Below are 16,351 nucleotides of genomic sequence, written 5' to 3'. Positions count from 1 at the left end.
AATGAATCCTGATGCAATTCCAACCATTTACAGAACTGTATCTGGCTATTTCATTAACTCTGATAAGTTTTCTGAGGATCCCGGCGAACCTGAAATGAGGCCAGCAAAAAGAACTTTAAAAGAACAAGCTACAGACTTTTTTCATCACCCGAAAAAGACTAATCTGGTTTCACCATGGATTGAACTATGGATGGTTTTTGCGATATTTTTCTTTCTTCTATGGCTAGCTCTGGTAATGACTATGGGTATTGCTGATACATGGAAAATATATCCAAATGGATACAGCAAGTAAAAGAGTGAACTTACTTCTGCAGCCACACAAATCATCCCATCATGAAGCAAGAAACTTGTCAGCAGTGAACATCACAGCCGTTCCTATACAAGATAGTATAGTTTGGGACAAAACAGAATATGACATTTTTGGCCCGTCGGAACTTTTGAAGATTCTACACTTATTTAAAATTTCTTTAAGTGATTTTATTACCTCTGGTACCTTTTCAGATGATTGGGACTTCAAGACAGTTAATAACATGATGTCTGATCTAGAAATGTCCGCAGTATTCACAAATCATGAAAATTTAGAGGGGTCATCAGACTATGAACAAATGTACTGTTATAACCATTATGGTCATCATTTCTTGCATAAAACTGCATCACCTAGAAATGTACTTATTTATAACCAATGGAAACATTGTCCTACACCTCCAAAGGGTAGTTCAAAAACGTTTGCAAAGAAGTTTTTATATTATTCAGGGTTCAACGTGTCAAATCCAGAAACGTTTTACTTTAAAAATGTGAACAAGACAAGAACGAAAAATATGCTAACCAATACAAAACATATTTACTCTGCAGCGTTTATTGCCCAACTGTCTAGACAGGGTTTTGACTTTTGGAAAGACAACACTGAGACAATATCTGTCTGGGGTACACAAGATTGGCAAGTGCAGGGGGTAGGAGCTTTGTTTAGAGCCTGTATCATCCCTGAGCAAATAATGTTTTTGAATGACACTGTTCAACAAACGTCTTGCCTTGGGTTAGCCAAGATAAAAGACATGAACACTCCGTCGATACCTGCACCTGCAAGTAATAACACTACACAGGGGGAGGTCGACGCACATACTATATTGCATCACAACAGATCAGATCCTGAATGGACAAAATGGTTGCTCTGGCCCACAGACATAAACAACTGTCAAGATCGATTCCTGAACAAGATACAGGGTTTCACTATCAATAGGCCAGACCCACGATATGTTCAAAGACAGCATCCAGGGGTAGTAACAACATACAGTGTAGGGAAACATTGCCTTAATTGGCTACAGAAAGCTACACTAGAGGATATGAAACAACACTTAACTTCACTTCAAGAAGGTGCAGACCTTAGGGAATTTTTGCTAGGTCCAAGAAAACAGCATAAAAAACGTTTCATATATGCAGGTATCTTTGCTGCTTATAATGACTCTCCACCGCCATCGTGCCCAAGGTGTGGAAACATGCCAAAGTGCTACCTTTACTTAAAAACCCCCTGTTGGACTCGGTCAAGCCCGAAAACTATCGCCCCATTTCACTACTCCCCTGGGCAGCCAAGATCACGGAGGCACATGTCAACTCACTCCTCTCAGACCTCCTGGCCAAGAACGGCATTCTGGACTACTCCCAGAACGGTTTTCGACCTGGTCACAGCACAGAGTCTGCTCTCTTGGCTGTGACACAACATCTTTGGTCTGCTTTGGATGCTGGACAAACGTCAGCGCTGATCCTTCTGGATCTCAGCGCATCGTTTGACACAGTGTCCCATGCTATTCTGTTACAACGCCTGGAGGAGGCGGGGATTGTTGGCCCGGCCTTGAAGTAGCTCACCTCATTCCTCAGTGAGAGGTCATTTGTGGTTACTGTTCCCCCTTTTTTCTCAGGCATTCACCCCATTAAACAAGGTGCCCCACAAGGTTCTTCCCTCAGTCCCCTTTTATTCAATCTCTCTAAGTCCAACCGCTGGCCATGGTGGCTAGAAACAGAGGACTGACCATGGTCTCCTACGCCGACAACACTCAGCTGGTGGTGGCACTTTCAAGCGACACCAAGAGGACCGCCCTGAAATTTCGGGGCGATCTGGCAGTGGTCGCGGAGTGGATGACCGCCAACTGCCTCCAGCTGAACGCCAGTAAATCAGAGGTGTTGTTGGTGGGAAAGGACCATGGTCTGTGGAGTGAACTTTGGTGGCCAGAACGCCTGGGTAGTGTCCCCCACCCCCCAAGTAAGCCGTCAAAAATCTGGGGGTATGGTTGGACTTATCTCTCAGCTATTAAGTCCAAACCAAAAAGGTAGCAGGGACTTGCTTTAGGCTTTTACGGGGGCTTAGACCCCTACTGGGGGTTTTTGAGCCCCCAACGCGTCAAACTATCATTGAGGCAGCGATAATGTCCAGATTGGATTATGCCTGCTCTCTCTACTTAGGGGCAAATAAGACCGAGATTGCATGGCTACAACGGGTTCAGACCTAGCAGCCAGACCTCTGATAGGCTTGCTCAGGTCCTGCCCAGTGGCAGCCACAATCCACAGCTACATTGGTTGCCGGTGGCCAGGAGAATTACATTTAAGGCCCTTTGCATCACTTTTAAAGCCCTGAAATTCAACACCCCCAGTATTCTGGCCAATCTAGCTACTCCCTACATTCCCACACGCCAGCTCTGTTCACTTGGCCAGCACCTGGTGAGAGTCCCAAGGTTCCGGAGAGTGCGGGCAGAAGGCTGTTCCTTCCGCTGCAGGTCACCCCTCCTTTGGAATCCACTGCTCACTCACATTCGAAGCCATACTAACCTCTTGGCTTTCAGGACGGCCATAAAAACATACCTGTTTCCCATTGTGTAGCCTTTGCCCTCCCTCCATGTTAGTTGCTTTGCTGACAACGCTGGGACACCCCTTTGCTGGGGCAGCTGTTGCGCTAAATAAATGGCAGTAACAAAACATAACATGAAATATTGAAGGTTACCCAAGCAGAAACTGCAGAAAGAATACGAGAAATTGATCGTATAAATTTAGAGAAATCTATCGCTGTAGTAGACAATGGGTTAACGACTCTGTCATCCAGGATATATACATTGGACAGCATTGTATCCTCTGCCAAAGACATTATGTAACAAGACTTGGTCATGTTGCAACATGGTCAGTTTCAATTAAGTTCTATTCTACTATTAGGCTGGACACTACGAAACCTGCATGCAGGCTATGTGCATTGGCATTTAATCAAAACTACGTCAGTGTTTTCAGAATTCAATCTCACTGTAAACAGATCAAACTGGCACAAATGGAAAGGGGAGCAGACTATACAGTGCTGAGCATTGAAAAACTGGAAAAATGACCATTCACTGTGGCAGAAAAACCAGCTACTGAGTAGATCATAATGGTAAAATTACTCTGCCTGTTACAACTTTCCATTTCCAGTATTGCCTAAAACATATACCAGCAGGCAAATATGAAAGGTTGGGTAAAGGATACATCAAGACATCCTGGGATTTACCTTGCACACACAGATGTTGGAGTGGGAGGCGTGAAGTGTTTCTTAGCAGTACAAACTGTAAGAATGCACTAAGCGGTTCTCCCCTATGTCAGGGTATTCATTTACACGGGGCCTGTAATGGTTCCACTACAAACCTATCCTGCCACTTGCAAGGTTCACCAGCTGCAGTGATTAATCCAATTTTTGGACAACTTTTGAATGAAAGTTATCTCATGTTGAATGATCACAGCTGCTGTGGCATGCTGCCAGGTATTCCATATCCAGTAACGGTTACATGCAGGGTCACTTGCTGTATGAAAGTCTTGTTCCCCCAAATAGAGACAGCCAGGGAGCCGCCTCTATGGCCTTCACTGAGCATCTCTTCTATACAAATTGATAATCAGCAGAATGAAAGCCATTCTTTTGCAACAAACCGTGCCTTTGACCTCGGCCAAAGAAACCTATGATCTACAATTCTCAAGGACTTCAGCCGAGATACATGCCCTTTTGAATACAAACTGCCCTATACATTTCTCAGAAATGTTGGGACGTTTCTTAAACATGTTTCATACGAGCAGTATTGCACAAGTTACTACTTGTGTAACGATATATCTGTAAGAGACATTAGTTAGTGATAGATTCCTTACCTTAGAATATCTCCAGGCGCCAGACTGGATCCGGAAACTTTTGCGTAGCAGTACCCTTGCGCGTCGGTAGGCGTCGTCTGCGGCTCCGCGTCCGACGTCGGCGTCGTGGGCGCCATGATGATGTCGTCGGAGGATATAGACGCCGCCTCCGAGTGCTGACGTCAGTTCTTAGCCACAGCTTTTCCGCGCCAGAAGCGCAGAGCCATGACAAAAACCAACACTGGTGCCAAAAAACTAGGGCCCTGAAAGGGGATGACCTTAACCCTAGATATCGGTTCGCAGAACGGGGAGGATGGGTGGGTTGGTAAGGAATCTATCACTAACTAATGTCTCTTACAGATATATCGTTACACAAGTAGTAACTTGTGCATCTGAAAGAGACACGTTAGTGATAGATTCCTTACCTTAGAATAGATACCCCAGCAATACCATCCCCGTGGTGGTGGGTCTATGAACTAATAATCACACCAGAAAGTCCTGGAGGACAGAACGACCAAAGTAGCTGTCCCTCCGGACTTGACTGTCCAGGCAATAGTGTCTTGCGAACGTGTGCAGCGAGGCCCACGTAGCCGCCTGGCAAATGTCCTGCAAGGGCACACCTCGGCCCAAGGCAGTTGTAGTGGCCGTGGCTCGAGTGGAGTGAGCCCTCAGTCCAACAGGGGGTTCCTTCTTAGCCAAGGAGTAGCACGCCTGAATGCACAAGATAATCCACCGTGAGATGGTCCGCTTGTGCACCGCTTTCCCTTTCTTAGCGCCTGCGTACCCAACAAAGAGTTGATCATCCACCCGGAACTGTTGTGTGCGATTCAAATAGAATGAGAGCGCACGTTTTGGGTCCAGACGGTGGAGCCTCTCCTCCTCTCTCGAGGGGTGCGGAGGCGGAAAGAAGGTGGGCAAGGTTATAGATTGCCCAATGTGGAAGGCCGTGACCACCTTGGGTAGGAAGGAGGGCCTTGTTCGTAACACAACCTTGTCCGGATGGACTGAAAGGAAGGGAGGCTTACAAGACAGAGCCTGGAGCTCACTCACTCTCCTGGCAGAGGTGATGGCTACCAGGAAGGCAGTCTTCAAAGAAAGAAGGCGAAGAGGACAGTTATGAAGTGGCTCAAAGGGAGCGCACATCAAAAAAGTCGAGAACCAGGTTCAAATCCCACTGAGGCATCACGAAGGGAACAGGAGGAAAAGTATGAGTGATGCCCTTCAGGAACCGATTAACGATAGGGGATTTGAACAAAGAAGGTTGGTCAGGCAGCCTCAGAAAGGCTGAAAGAGCCGAAAGATAGCCCTTGATAGTGCCCAGAGCAGAGCCCTGCTGGGCAAGAGAGAGAAGAAAGAGGAGAACCTCAGAAAGAGGGGCATTGAGGGGATCCACAGCCTTTGCTGTGCACCATGCCACAAATCTGTTCCACCTGCAGGCGTACACCGACTTTGTGGAGGGACGCCTGGCTGCCAGAATGATGTTGCAAACCTCAGGAGGCAAGTCAAATGGCCTCAACTGTCGCCGCTCAATCTCCAAGCATGGAGGTGGAGACTGGACAGGTTCGGGTGGAGGACCGTCCCCTGCTGCTGCGACAGAAGGTCCTCCTGAAGAGGCAGACGAACCGGGGGATCGACTGACATACTGAGTAGCTCGGGATACCAGTACCTTCGTGCCCAGTCCGGAGCTACAAGGATGACTTGTGCTCGGTCGCGCTTGATCTTCTTCAGCACTCTGGGCAGAAGTGGTATAGGCGGAAAGGCGTACAACAGACCGCAACTCCACTCGCAACAAAAAGCGTCTCCGAGCGAGTGCCGCCTTGGAAATTCCAACGCGCAGAACTGATGACATTGCGCGTTCTCGTCGGTGGCGAATAGATCTAACCAAGGCTCTCCCCATCGCAGAAAGAGTCCTTGCGCCACGTCCGAGTTCAGGTGCCATTCGTGATCCATCGAGCACCGACGGCTGAGTTCGTCCGCCCTGGCGTTCAGAGAACCTGCCAGGTGTTGAACCACCAGAGTCACGCCCTGATGTTCCAGCCATTGCCAGAGGCGCAGAGCCTCCTGGCAAAGGGTCCACGACCCCACCCCGCCCTGCTTGTTGCAGTACCACATGGCGGTGGTGTTGTCCGTGAACACCTGCACTGCACTCCCTCGGACAGACGGGAGGAATGCCTTCAGTGCTAGACTAATCGCCCGCAGCTCCAACAGGTTGATATGGAGCCGGGACTCCGCCGGAGACCAGAGGCCTCTGATCTCCGCCTCTCCCAAGTGGCCTCCCCAGCCCTGGAGGGACGCGTCGGTCACAACTACGTGCTCCGGTTGGGGAAGGGAGAGGGATCTGCCGTTGACCCAATCGCGGTCCGTGAGCCACCACTGCAGCTGTCTCGCAGTGCCCTCCGAGATCAGGACATGGTCGGACAGGTTGCCCTGATGCTGGGCCCACTGAAACTTCAGGTCCCACTGCAGAGCCCGCATCCGCCATAGTGCGTGATGCACCAGAAGGATACAGGAGGCCATCAGTCCCAGAAGCCGCAGCGTCAACCTGACCGAAACTCGGGATAACGGCCCGAAGATCGGAATCAGAGCCTGTATGTCCTGAACCCGCTGTTCGGGCGGGTAAACGCGAAACTGTGCCGAGTCGAGAACCGCCCCGATGAAAAGGAGCTTCTGGGAGGGGCACAGGTGTGACTTCGGCACATTGATGGAAAATCCCAGCAGGCGCAGGAGATCCGCCGTAGTCTGGAGGTGGCTGACGACTGTTTGGGGCGAGCCCGCCTTCAACAACCAGTCGTCTAGGTAGGGGAAGACTGACACCCCTAACCTGCGCAGATGAGCTGCGACCACCGCCATCACCTTCGTGAACACCCGTGGTGCGCTGGTAAGGCCGAAGGGGAGCACGGTGAACTGAAAGTGCTTGTGGCCAACCGTGAACCGCAGGTAACGCCGGTGGGCCGGCAGGACGGGGATGTGGAAATATGCGTCCTGCAAGTCCAACACTACCATCCAGTCTCCCGGGTCTAGGGCAGCCAAGACCTGAGCCAGTGTCAGCATTTTGAACTTCTCCTTCCGGAGGAAGCCGTTGACGTTCCGTAGATCCAAGATAGGGTGTAGGCCCCCTTTGCCCTTCTTGGGTACCAGAAAGTAGTGGGAATAGCAACCACGTCCTACTTCTGGCGCAGGAACGCGCTCGATGGCCCCCTTGGCCAAGAGGGCCGACACTTCCTCCTGCCGGAGCCGCAAGTGATCCCCCGATACGCGGTGGTGTTGCGGTGGCATGGCTTGAGGGGTCGTCTCGAAGGGGAGGGAGTAGCCCCTCCGGACGATCTGCAGCACCCACCTGTCCGAAGTGACAGTGAGCCAGTGAGAGTGGTGATGGCGAACCCTGCCTCCCACTGGCGTCACATGGGCCGAGAAGCACGGACTAGGAGGGTTTAGAGGCGGATGCTGCGGGGGCAGGTGTGGACTGACTCCGCCTGTTTCCCCGACCGCCTCCACGGCGGTTTCCACGGCCGCGCTGTACGACAGTTTGCGGCGAGTGGCTGGCGGCGCGTGTGGGGACGCCCCTTCCTTGGCCACGAAAGGAGCGAAAGGCAGACGCTTGCTGGCGCGGGGCCGAGAGGCCCAAGGACTTGGCCGTAGCCCTTGAGTCCTTAAAGCGCTCAAGCGCGCTGTCTGCATTGTCGCCAAAAAGGCGACGGCCATCGAACGGCATGTCCATAAGTGTGTTCTGGACGTCTGCCGAGAAATTAGCGGACCTCAGCCAGGCGTGGCGTCGTACCACCACCGTCGTAGCCATCGCTCTGCCCAGCGAGTCAGTAGTATCCAGTCCACACCTGATTGAGTACCTGGCTGCGTCCCGGCCCTCCACAAGGGCTTGGCCGAGTTTGGCCCGTACCTCCAACAGGCACTCTGGCAGCACTTCCGCCACCGTCTCCCACAGAGCGTGGGTGTAGCGGCCCAAGAGGCATGCGGTGTTAGAAGACCGCAGTCCCAAACTAAGGGACGAGAAAATCTTCTTGCCATAGTTCTCGTACCTCTTGGATTCCCTGTCCGGCGGAGCCGGCGGGAATGCGGTCTGGGAATTAGAGGCCTGGATGACCAGGCTCTCGGGGGTGGGGTGGGAGGACAGGAAACATGGGTCGCCCGGGGCCGGGCGGTGGCGTCTGGCCACGTTCCTATCTATGGGCGCACCCGTAGCAGGCCTGGACCAAGTGCCCAAAAGAACGTCCGTCAAGGCCTCATTAAACGGCAGCAGAGGCTCCATGGAGCATGACTGCGGCTTAAGGACCTCAGTGAGGAGGTTAGTCCTCACGGCCGCGACGGGGAGCTGAAGGCCCAAAGCTTTAGCTGCCCTCGTCAACACCACACTATAAGTAGCTCCCTCCTCCGAAGCCACGGTAGGAGGAGAGACAAGCCCAGTGTCTGGAGAGGTGTCCAGGCCACTGGCCTCCCCAAGGTCTCCTGTCCAGTCCATATTAGACTGGCACTCCCTGGCCAGAGGGTCCTCAGACCCCTCCCAATCCTCCTCATTTCCATCTCCTGAGATTCAGGGTCGTAATGGTATGAGGTCGGTTCGTAGAAACTAAAGTCTCCAAACAGCTCCGAGATCGGCGCCGATAGGCGCCGTCCCGACGTCGGAACCGAATGAAAGGAGGTATCGGGGACGGCGCCGCCCGAGGACGGCGCCAGAGGGGACACCACACGGACCGACGCCGGGGGGGTCATAAGGTCCACCGGTGACGGTCCATCGCCCGAGGAAGGTCCAGCGGCGCCCTGCGGCGCCGGGCCCGAAGGCGCCGACGGCGCCCGGGCCGCTGTACCCTGCGGCGCCGGGCCCGGGGGCACCGGCGGTCAAAGAATTGGCTTGGTAGTTTAGTCTGCCCTGTTCCCATGATGCACTGGGCCAGGGACAGACTGATTTGCATATAGCCAGGTTCTGAGCTGGGATGGGGCAGTGAGATAAATAACGGTGATGGATCAAGCCCTGATCTTTGGACTGGGTAAGAGTGGTCTGCTCAATTCAGACACTCTGTTCATCACCACCCCCTTTTGTAAATCGGGATCGTGGGGCCTTGCGGTGCCGGGCCCGAAGGCGCCGGCGGCCGACTGCGTCGGGGTCGAAGCCCCCGACCCGCTAGGGCCCCCAGACGGGTTCGCTGGGCCCGAAGCGCCGCGGAACCCGTCGGAGGAGAAAGGGACCTCATGGCCATGAGGAAACGCTCAATCTCCTCCGGCGTCGCGTTTAGCCCAGGGACCGGAGGGTATGGGGCCGAACGCGGCGCCCGCGACTCCCGAGGAGCCGCGTGGGCGGTGTCACCCGAACCCCCGGCCGCATCGCGCGAGCGTCGGGGGGAGTCGGACGAGCAATGATGTCTCTTCGACTTCTTATGCTTCTTACCTGACGACTTGGACCCGGAGGAGTGGTGCCGACTCCCGGAGCTGTGACGGCTCCGTCCCCGCGACCTGTCCCTCGACCTCCCGTGGGACCGGGACCGGGACCTCACACGGCGCGGGGCCGACTGCCGGAGTTCGAGTCGCCTGCGGGACCGCTCCCGCCTGGCCTTCCTCGAAAGGGCCCGACAGTCGGGGCAGGCCTCGTCGTCATGGTCGACGCCCAAACACGCTAGGCACTGGCGATGGGGGTCCGTAACCGACATGGTGCAGTCGCACTCAACGCAGTGTTTGAACCCGGGCATCCCTACAGGCACCTTCGGAGTCGTAAGACTTCGGAAATGGATCAAAAGATCACCAAAAGTTAGTCAAAAAAGACTAGGGAACTGCTTTTTCCAGATCTGCGCTGGCTGGCGCGGAAAAAAGAAGAACTGACGTCAGCACGCGGAGGCGGCGTCTATATACTCCGATGACGTCATCACGGCGCCCACGACACCGACGACGACGCGGAGCCGCAGACGACGCCTACCGAGCAAGGGTACTGCTACGCAAAAGTTTCCGGATCCAGTCTGACACCTGGGGATATTCTAAGGTAAGGAATCTATCACTAACGTGTCTCTTTCAGATGTACATGTATTTAAGAACGTGTGTTCAGAACTTCAAGCAGTCCTCAGAATAATTCCCAACTTCGAGCACTCTGTGTTTGGCGGACTGCCGCTAATACTAGCACTGGTTGCAGGAATCCTGTTTTTATTCCTACTGCTACGATATGGCAAGCCAAATCACCAGCATCACTCCCAGCACCATAGAGGAAGCTCTATTGGAAAGGAAGTGTGGTTAGCGCATTGTCCAAATTTTGGGTTTACCTCGTCTACGAGAATTAAATACCACATGGTTTCTGTCCTTCAGACCAATCTGGCAAGATTGCATCTTATCTGTTCTGTGCTGCCTGCTTTGCAGGGAAGAATGTGTGCTAGACATCTAACACTCCCATCAGTCATGCCTACGGATATCGATACTCTGCTGGACCTGGTAACGGCCCATGCTCTGTATTGTCCCCACCGCCTACCAATCTTGATGAAGGCATTCATTGAGATCTCAGTCGCAAATTGCTGCTGTTGAGGTACGAGAGGAAACAACAGGCGCGTAGGTAACATCGGAAAGCAACATTGCTGATGCTTCCAATGCTGAAGTCGATGATTCGCATCTATGTGTGGTTAATCTTCTAAACGAAGTATTACAACTTTCACCTACAACGGTAGATGACTTTTTGTCTACAGATATAGAAGATTTCATGTTTTCTCCAAGCCCAAAGACTGACCTTTGATTCAGGCACACAGTGTATCGGGGAAACTCTGAATTTGGACTTCATTTTCAAAACAAGGACTGACTTTGGAACTTTTCTCCTATGATTAATTTTTTTTTTCTTCTAAATTTGAATTTTTCTTTTTATGGCACAGTAATCTGCTTACAGTAGAGCAATTCATAGATAACAGTATTATCTGAAACACTTCCAGAGACAATATGTCACCTTGTCAACAAACATTTTGTTTTACGTAACCTGACATGAAATGTTTTTGGCACCTTTTTCTTCTGTATTTATGAGCCATTTCATAATAATGTACATACTCATGTTCATTCATTTAGCATTCAATGTCAACGTATGCTTAGAATGAAACATTGCTTTGATATGTACAGCACCATTGCATTTCATGCATAGCAACAGTTTTAAATGCATTTTTAGCAATATGTTTTTAGACATGTTTTAGCAAATCATGTGAAACTCAATTTTAGATATGTTTAACATGTTTAGGATTAAGTAATGTGGTTCATATGAAACTGGAGTGGGTGATGTGTGTCGATTTAGATACCATGTATAGGTTTCACCGATTTATGCCCTTATATAGGCGCACTTCTCATTTCCCTTATTTAGGCATAGAAGTCCTACCCTTATTTAAGCATTATCCATGCTAACCAAATACAGACATGGTCACCTATATCCGTCCATCCACGTCACAACAAGTTCTTGGAAAACCAGACTCTTATCTTAAGCTTTTAGGACTTCCCCTCGCTTGGAACTCATTTATTATGCATGAACATCAATTCCTAAGGGGTTCATTCATCACGTTCCTCTGCCCGACTTTTAAGTCAGTACTGGCATTCCTAAACACCTTCAAGGTATAAATATATCTTCACTTGCCATGGCAAGTCACGACTGCATACTTGCACGGCTCGGCTACACAGCTCAATACGGCTTGCCACGGCAAGTTCGGAAGGAATTTGAGTCCCCCCTGACGCACTTACCAGACGCTGTCATCTTCCTCACAGAGAATCCAGCTCCAGTGTTTCTGACTCCCCTTGCAGGGTGTTAGAGATCGAAACCCGGAAAGAGATTCCAACCTCTCTCATTCTAAGGTATGGGGCAGACTAGAAACTAGAGGGACTTTTGGCAAATCTTGGCAACACCAATCCTAACTATAGCTAAACTAGACTATAGAAAACAGCACCTACTTCTTACCTCGTACTACACTTAGGTTAGGTACACTGGGGTAGAACTAGCTAGAAGCACAACGATGAGCAGTCACATTTTAGCCTGTGTTAGTTATGTATGTATTTTATGAATATGTCACAGCTACAAACCATGCTATTGCAGTATTATTTTATCTTACTGCTAATGCTGTACATATTATACTTCGCATTCTGTCTTACGATTGTAGCAGCTCATATCTCTTGCACGAGAAATAAAACTGTTCAATAAACCCTTTTTATTGAAACACCCGTGTAGGAAGGTGGCTACCTGACTATGGTTACCCCAGATTTTTTGCCTTGTGTTTAGCTGGTTTTCGACTTAGTTGGCCTGGTTCCCTGCTAATCAGGGCCCCAGGCTATCTGCTCTCTGTAAAATGGATTCTATGTATCCTAGGTGCATAACTAAATTGCCTTGGGTCACCTTATCAGCCCCTGTACAGAGCACTATAGGTGCCCAGGGCATAGGTGCATCGAAGGCCTACCAGGGGCTGCAGCATATCTTTTGCCACCCCTGGCTGGCTATCCAAAATTGACACAACTGGCTGATCACTCAGCTGGGGCAAGGTGGTGTAATCACCCCTTGCTTAGATATAGTATTCTTATATCTAAACCTATCTGGACACATATAAACCTATAAGCCACTCCTATGGCAGGCCTTCACAATCCTGGAGGCAGAGTGCTTGGTTTTACGTGAGATGGTGCTCTAGCATGAGCTGAGCCTGTCTGCAGCTGTCAGGACCAATTCCCTAAGCTGTTCCGGGATAATGCCATACCATATACTATTAAGTGCATTATAATTCTCGCGGTTATATGTTAACTTTGGTTTGGCTTTATCAAAACATGTCGTGTAAGGTGTCATACGATTTGGAATACTACCCCCTCGCCAGTCCTAGCGACGGGGGTAGCATTCCACCCCTCTAGAGGGAGACGACATGTTACTTTGCTAAAACGCGGTTGATTTATAAAAGGGCCTCAGATCCACAAAATGGATGCTTCTGCCACAGACACAAGTCTGACCTCCTGCAGCTGACCGAAACTCAGCCAAGGAGGCCTGGACAAAGGATTTCCTGTCACAGGGAGGTGTCACACCACCCCAGACAGGAGATAGTGGATTGTAGCAGGGAGGTTTGAAAGAAACCAGACACTGCCTGGGGAGCACAAGGCTTCTCCTTGCATAATCCAGCCAAACCGGTTCTGGGGCAGACCAGCCCCAGTCCCAGCGCGGCCTGGACAAAGGGAAAGGGTTGTATCTACCCCCTTCCTGGGTCCCACCCATAGGAGGGGACCTAGCAGGTAATCCAGCCCCCTAGATTGGTATAAGAATGGGAGCAGTGCTAGTGCACTCAGATTATCCTTATGAAATATTTGAAACGAAACTCTGGACCCTTCGACATCCTACTCGACGTAGAAGACTGAAGAATCTCCCTTGTGGTCAAGGAGTGATCACCCTGTGCAAACAGGCACCATCCAGCACCTCGACGTCTGCTTTGTTGCAGTTCCCGCCTGAACTCGAGCGACAGAGATCGACAAGATCAAGCTTGCCTGCCTTCTACCAGCCCGATACTCAGTCCCTGCAGAGCTGAGACCCATGGAGGCGACCGGAAGCGTGGGGCCTGCCATCTTGAAAAGACCACGAGATGCTGACCGTGCAGCCCACGAGTGACCCTCGAAGCTGTACAATGGGGTTTGAGAAGCCCCAGCCCTGAGCCACTTTTGCACTGAAGCTCACCCCTCTACACTCGACGAGTGCTGCGTGGGGCCCTTCTGCTTCTTTTGGCTCAGCGCATTGGCCCGGTCACTTGCCCACTGGCTTGTGGCCCCTGTGCTGATGAAATTTGAAATCCGACTTGTGATTCTGGTTGCTCCAGACTTGCACCCGCTCTTCTGAAAAGGAGCACCCGCTCTGACCCTCCTGGTCCGAGTGAGAAGGAATCTTCCAGTCCTGCGTGGATTGCTCTTGCCAAGTGTTGTTTGCTCCAATCTTGAAGCCGACAGTGCCGACGGTGAGAGCCTTTGTGGGACAGCTTGTGAGCTGCTCCTGGACATCGCAGATGCCCCAGAGCCCACGTGGCAGCGGAGAGAAGCTCCTTGACAACCACCTGATTTCGCCCGACATTGCCTGGTTCCATCCTGGTTCCACCCTGGTCACTGCTGAGTGACCCAGACTCTGTCACCTCTGCTTTCAGGTACTTTAAGACTCTGAACCACCCTTGCATCACACCGGACACTTCTCCTTCACATCGCCTGCAGCATCTTCAGCTCCAAGCACCAACAACCTGCGTGACGAAACCCGCCGCCACTTCGACCCTATGCACCCGCTTCCTGTGTTCCAGCAACGCCGGTGTTCCCACACTGGTACACACCTCTAGGGTCTGTGTCTAAAGTTTTATCCTTCTAGGTTGAGCGGAAGTATCCTTAAACTCTAACTGTGTAACTTTTATGCACCATTGACTTTGCATTGGTGCATGCGTGTGCTTTAAGCGCTGCACCCGAATCCCGCGGGCTTTTCCCGACTTCAGCATTGCTTGTCCCGACTGCTCCCAGCGATTCCCTAGGCCCTAGGCCTAACCACTGTTCGATTGGTATCTCTTATACCACTTTCTTAATATATGGTTTTAGTGGCCACCCGCCCTCATCCATAATTGTGCAACTTTCATATGTTATACTGTGCTTTTGTTTAAACGCTTGTGCCCCTTTGCTCATAAAGAGTATTGGGGATTATTTTAGTAATAAACACATATATTTTTATAAAATATACTTGTGTGGTGTCCTTTCATTTGATATTACAGGATTGTGATTGGTAAAACAGCTCGCTGAACACGACCTCTTGAGTTTAGCCTTTCAGGCTGCTTAGTCCATGCTACCCCTAGGATAGCTTGTCTATAAGGTTGACTTACAACCAGACACCATAAGGAGTGTTTGGACTGATACAAGGTGGTTCCAGAATTGGAAACATCATATATCAGGCCAACTTCTCACAGCCCGTCTATCTATTTCTGTGTAACTCTGTAGAAACGAAGCATGCACATTGACTGAGTGAAATTGTTATCTATTGTTTCCACGACTCTGAGACTGTTCCGATTCTAAAGGGAAACAAAGTTTTCATGTTTATGCGGTTTTCAGAAACGAATCCCTTCTTGTTCATTCGAGAAGTTTCTAGTGACCTCTGAGTTAGCTGGCACACACAAGTAATTAAGTTTAATGCACTCGATAGTGGCATACTGACTTCGTCCTATGCCACAACAATAGTTTATTTTATTCCAATGCGCAGAGCCTATCAGGAATATAGGAACTACACTACAGTGTGTGATGATTAGGGTTATCTCACCGCACTAGCCAAGTATGGGCTGGATGGGTTGGGTCGCAATAAAACATGGAGTCAACTTAGTAATGTACTAATATAGGTTGCACACTTGGCTGTAGGACTACGCTGCATGATATCTGAATGGTCTTTGTATCCTAGTAGAAGGCAATACTGTAACACTCTTTGGTTGTTTTTTTCAATTATTGTTTTGATCGCTGTATTTCCAATGCTTGTTTAATACTGTATACAGCTGTGGTAAGTTCAATTTAAAAAAAGAGCCAAATGTGGCTTGCTAAGCTTAACTTGTTTTTTTGCATTTGTCACCCCGAGTGGGACGGGTATGCTCAGACATGAGTCCTGTGCTCTCCATGCCACTGGAATCAAGCTATCCTGGCTGATGAGGGCTGAAAGCCTGAAACCGGTCCTAGGATGCTTGTTTCCAGTGCAGGGAGAACCAGGCTTGGCAGTTCGGGCTGGACTGTTCCCAAGGGGCACAGGGTCAAGACTGATTTGCATATGGCTGGGTTCAAACTTGGAAGGCATGGTGAGCAAAAAACGATGGATTATGGCCCAGATCTCTGTATTGGGGTGAATGTATGACATTGTTCAGCATTCTGTCCATCAACTGTTATTTTTGCAAGCTTAACTTGGAAGCCAGAAAAGGACATCAAAGGTTTAGGCCCAGGATGGCTGAGTCTGTCGGTTGTCTGGCCTTGAAGAGGGGGTTTTGAATATAGCATTTCCAAGATTGTGATGGAGATGTTGATCTTCTGACCGAAAACAACCAACATAGTATGCTGAAAAGCCATAATTTCTCCAGAGGAAGGGAATTCGGCAATAAAGTTGCATTGGCAGAGTATAACTAAGCTGGCCCTATGCTGTGGGAACATAGAGCACATGAAGGTTGGTAAGGGATGATCTGACATGTCTGGCACAGTATTTTCAACTTAATTCTGGGGGAGATGGAGATCCAGTGCAGTGTGCAATAGAGGAGTAGCATGGGTG

Source organism: Lissotriton vulgaris, chromosome 8 (assembly GCF_964263255.1).
Source record: "Lissotriton vulgaris chromosome 8, aLisVul1.2, whole genome shotgun sequence".
NCBI lineage: Eukaryota > Metazoa > Chordata > Amphibia > Caudata > Salamandridae > Lissotriton > Lissotriton vulgaris.
Note: the sequence above shows the minus strand (reverse complement) of the source record.